The sequence below is a fragment of the Babylonia areolata genome, chromosome 14 (assembly GCF_041734735.1).
Source record: "Babylonia areolata isolate BAREFJ2019XMU chromosome 14, ASM4173473v1, whole genome shotgun sequence".
Classification (NCBI taxonomy): domain Eukaryota; kingdom Metazoa; phylum Mollusca; class Gastropoda; order Neogastropoda; family Buccinidae; genus Babylonia; species Babylonia areolata.
In genome coordinates this window covers 21,135,089-21,140,088 of record NC_134889.1, presented here as the reverse complement: position 1 = coordinate 21,140,088, position 5,000 = coordinate 21,135,089, and the positions used below count along the sequence as shown (strand labels likewise).

At 41.8% G+C, this 5,000-nt stretch overlaps 1 long non-coding RNA gene across 1 annotated transcript in view; it reads left to right on the top strand.

Annotated features, from left to right (window-relative positions):
- The window catches only part of LOC143289533 (uncharacterized), a 4,519-nt gene extending 2,209 nt beyond the window's left edge, over window positions 1-2,310 (top strand). Inside the window, exons 2-3 of the long non-coding RNA XR_013056255.1 lie at window positions 451-546; window positions 2,084-2,310. This is a non-coding gene — a long non-coding RNA (uncharacterized LOC143289533). The remainder of the gene's footprint in view (window positions 1-450; window positions 547-2,083) is intronic.
- Window positions 2,311-5,000: the final 2,690 nt, after the last annotated feature.

Below are 5,000 nucleotides of genomic sequence, written 5' to 3'. Positions count from 1 at the left end.
TATTATTAATATTATTATTATTATTATTATTATTTATGTTGGTGGTGGTGATGATGATGATGATGATGATGAATATTATTATTGCTGCTGTTGCTGCTGCTGCTGCTGCTGCTGCTGCTGCTGCTGCTGCTGCTGCTGCTGCTGCTGCTGTTGTTGTTCTTGTTGTTATCATTGCTTATAGCCCAGTCGACCGCAGAGGGCCATATCAGGACTGCCCAACTGCATAAATGTTCAACCGCGTTCAACACAAAAGTGTCACATACATACCAAAAAAAAAAAAAAAAACCAACAACAACATTAGATAAACCTACAAAACATAGTTGATGACACAGTGTGTGTGTGTGTGTGTGTGTGGGAGAGAGAGAGAGAGAGAGAGAGAGAGAGAGAGAGAGAGAGAGAGAGAGAGAGAGAGATCAGATGTTACAGTTGTGTTTCAATCTATGTCTCCAGAGGCGATCACAATGGGGATTCTGCAGCTGGTCGCGGGAACGGTGATGCTGATGCTGTTGTTCAACACCTTTTTGACAGTGCCGGCCACTCCTGTGGGTAGGTATTGTTGTGATAGTTTGGGTCTTGTACTTATTTGGAGTGGAGTGATGGTCTAGAGGTAACGCGTCCGCGTTAGGAAGCCGAGAGAATCTGAGCGCGCTGGTTCGAATGACGGCTCAGCCGCCGATATTTTCTCCCCCTCCACTAGACCTTGAGTGGTGGTCTGGACGCTAGTCATTCGGATGAGACGATTAACCGAGGTCCTGTGTGCAGCTTGCGCTTAGCGCTTGTAAAAGAACCCACGGCAACAAAAGGCGGGTTGTCCCTGGCAAAATTCTGTAGATAAATCCACTTCGATAGGAAAAAACAAATTAAACTGCATGCAGGAAAAAATACAAACAAACAAACAAACAAAAAAAATGGGTGGCGCTGTAGTGTAGCGACGTGCTGTCCCTGTGGAGAGCAGCCCGAATTTCACACAGAGAAATCTGCTGTGATAAAAAGCAATACAAATGCAAATACAAATTTATATCTCCTTTTTCTTTTCTTCTCCCCCCCCCTTTTTTTTCATCCCATCTTAATGATATGATGATGGTATGGATACTAAAAAAAAAAATGTTAAAAAAAACAAAAAAAACCCCGCCTATCATCGTTCAGAGACCAAACTCTAAACACCATACAGACAAAGAGTAACCTGGAAGAAGCCAGCTAAGAACTGTTATTGGCTGGGCGCTTATCATTCGTTTCCTTTATCAATCCGGCAATCAGGTTTCAGTCTCACGCGCGCGCGTGCACACACACACACACACACACACACACACACACACACACACACACACACACACAAAGGCATGAACATTTTACCTGTATGACCGCCGTGTTCGCTGGGTATGTTCTTGTTTCCAAGCGCACCATGCACTTGACGAAGATTTTAGGATCTTTAACATGCGTAGTTGGTCTTCTACGTGCTTGTGCCTACACACACGAAGGGGATTAAGGCACGGGCAAGAAGGAGGTCTGCACATATGTTGAGACCTGGGAGATAAGTAAAAAAAAAAAAAAAAAAAAAAAATCCAACCTTAACCCAGCAGATGAGACGCGGATCGAACTCCGGAAACTCAGGCTCTGAAGAATCCAGCGCTTTCTAACCACTTGATCCAGCATTGGACTTGCAAGGCACTGTGAAATGTGTTAATATGTATTCGTATATGTATGTTGGGTTGTTTGTTTGTTTGTTTAGGTTGTTGTTGTTTTGTTGTTGTTGTTGTTGTTGTTTTGTTGTTGTTGTTTTTGTTGTTGGGGTTTGTTTTGTTTTTTGTTTGTTGGTTGTTCTTTTTTTTCTTTTTCTTTTTTGTTTGTTTTTTTGTATTTTTTTGCTTTTCTTTTTCAATTAAGGTGTGTGTACGTGTGTGTGTGTGTGTGTGTGTGTGTGTGTGTGTGTGTGTGTGTGTGTGTGTGTGTGTGTGTGTGTGTGTGGCTCTGTGTGTCTGTGTGGCGGGGGGATGGGGCTCTGTGTGTGTGTGTGTGGCTCTGTGTGTGTGTGTGTGTGTGTGTGTGTGTGTGTGTGTGTGTGTGTGTGTGTGTGTGTGTGCAGGGGAAGCTCGTCTGGAAACGGATCCTGGCAAGGAGCTGTCAAGGACCATACGAGCGGCCATGTTAACTAGGATCACTCCGTGCGAGGTGTGTGTTGATAACTGCCGAACGAGGAGTCCCAGACCCAGAAAGTGTCGGAAACGGTGTAGGGATTTGTATTGTCGTGGCTGACAGGTAGTGAAGACAAAGCAGTAACACTGATACTGTGTGTGTCTGTGTGTGTGGGGGGGGGGGGGGGGGGGGTGGCGGGGGGGGGGGGGGGGGGGGGGGGGGTGGCGTGGGGTGGATTGTACAAGTACAGGTCCCATGTAACAATTGGCACATAACCTGCTCAATGGAAATCATAGCCAGCCGCATTGGTACCATGACGGATTAGTAAAATGAATAGTGATTTTCTTCTTCTTCTTCTTCTTCTTCTTCTTCTTCTTCTTTTCTACTACTTCGTCTGTGTATTCTTATTTTTATTCTTCTTCTCAGCCCTAGTACTTCTTCTTCCTCTTCTTTTAAGCAATGACTAAAATCTTAATCTTTGAATGAAAACAGTTTGAGTTCCGAGTTCTTCTCTTCCTCTTCCTCCTCCTCCTCCTCCTCCTCCTCTTGTCAGGTTATCAGGTTATGCCCTACCCTCTCTCCAGTAAATAGTCACCGTCACACACATAAAATAACCTTGCCTCGGCCAAGAATTGATCTTTAAAAAAACAAGTCTCACATACTCTGGTGGATATTTATGGAATTCTATTTCACTTAACATAAACTCCAGTCTCAGTGTCTTCAAAAGACTATATCATAAACATCTAATGTCAGAGCTGTAAGTTCTACGAATCCTTGAAATTACTGAAACTGAAAAAAAATGATGTATTCTCACTAACCTTGTCTGTGTGTCTGTGTAACTACTTTTTTTTTGTTTTGATTGTCATATGTAACATACTTTAATCATCTTATGTGTGTAATTTTGTGTGAAATTGTGTTGGAGGTATTGTACACATCACTGTTTTGAATCGTTTGTTTCCCTGCTTGGATTTAATGTGTCCTCTTTGTAAGTACATAGTAACCTTTTTCGTGTGTGTGTGTGTGTGTAACCTGCTTTGGTCATTTTCTCCATATAGTTTTGAAACTGATGTGTTTTTAAAACTGATGTGTTCTGTTGAAGGGATGGCATATATCACAGATATGAAGTATGGTCCGTCTCGCAGCCTTGCTCTTTTCTACTTAAGCGTTCTCATTACTGTATTTGTTGGCCTGCCTGGTTCGCTGTAGACCCAAGACTCATTAATGGGATATTCGTCATATTGTTACAATTGATGTATGCGTCTGTTTATGACAGATAATTGTACATACTCTCTATGCATTATGCATTTCTTAATTCATTCTCTCATCACCTTCTTTGTAGTTACATTATACTTTTTGGATGACTTGTTGTCAGTGAATTCTTTCGAGTGCAATGTTTGTATGCTTTTCTGTTCGCTTTCGGTGTTGTTGGTTTTTTTGTTTTTGTTTGTTTGTTCGTTTTTTCTTCTTTTGTTGTTGTTGTTGTTGTTGTTGTTGTTTTTTTGTTGTTTTTTTTTTTTTTTTGGGTTTTTTTTTTCCTCGGGGGGCTGGGGGTGGGGGAGGGTGTTGAGGGGGGTTGTTGTTGTTGTTGGTTTTTTTGTTGTTTTTTTTTTTTTTTTTTTTGGGGGGGGGGGGGGTGTTTTGTTTTGTTTTGGTGGGTTTTTTTTTTTTTTTTACCTCGGAGCGGGATGGTGGAGGGCAATTTTTTGACGACTTGGAAGTGGGGATGTTGGTTGGAGTGAGAAATGTTTTCACTGTGATTTTTTTGTTTCTTTGGGGTAGGGGTTTTTTTGTTTGTTTTTTTGTTTTTGTTTTTTTTGTATCTTGGTGGGTTTTTCTACACCTCTTTTGTTGTTATTGTTGTTGCTTTTTGAAAATGGCTTCTTTCACTCCAGTCCACATTTAGTACAAGGACTGAATGCGAAAAAACAAAACCAAAAAAACAACAACAAACAAACAAACAAACAAAAAACAACAGCATGTACGTTGCATATCTAGTATCATCGTCAATAAAGATTTTTTTTTCAAGTGCATTTCCTTGCTTTTGTCTTGTCTTGTATTGGCGATGTTTCTGCACAATGGCAAACTGCGTGATCGGTCAAAGGGCAGCAACCGTCGAAATGTGTTCCTCCAACAAGTTCAGTTTCGGGAAGGCGTCTTGGCTGACGCATGGAGTTATTCAGTTGCTGGGATTCTGGATCTGCTTTTTCAACATGAATAAATGAATATTACACATACATAAATGTTCAAAGAAATAAATCGATAAATATATTGATTTTTTTTTTAACTCTCTCCATACGAACGGCGAAAGAGACGACGTTAACAGCGTTTCACCCCAATTACCATCATCAAAATATTGCAAGTGGAACGCTCTTATACTGAAGAGGTGAATGTTGACAAAGAATACCACAATTCTGACGACGGAAGCTAAAGGTTGGGTCATTCAGACACCCACTGGACATCCGAGGGGTCTGTGTAGAGGAGAAGAGAGGACTGGCCGTACTGAGTGAGTTAAAGCCCTATGCAACAACCAAGTAGTTAAAGCGTAGGACTTTCAATCGGAGGGTTCCGGGTTCGAATCCCAGTAACGGCGCCTGGTGGGTAAAAGATGGGGGATTCATCCCATCTCCCAGGTCAACATAATGTGCAGACCAGCTTGTACCTGGACACCTTTCGTATGTATACGCACGCAGAAGATCAAATACGCACGTTAAAGATCGTTCGGAGGTTTTATGGATAAATAAACACACCCAGCATGAACGCCCCCGAAAACAGAGTATGGCTGCCTACATGGCGAGGTAAATAAACAAAAAACGGTCATACACGTAAAATATTACACGTCTGTCTGAGTGTGTATGTGTGCGTGCCTG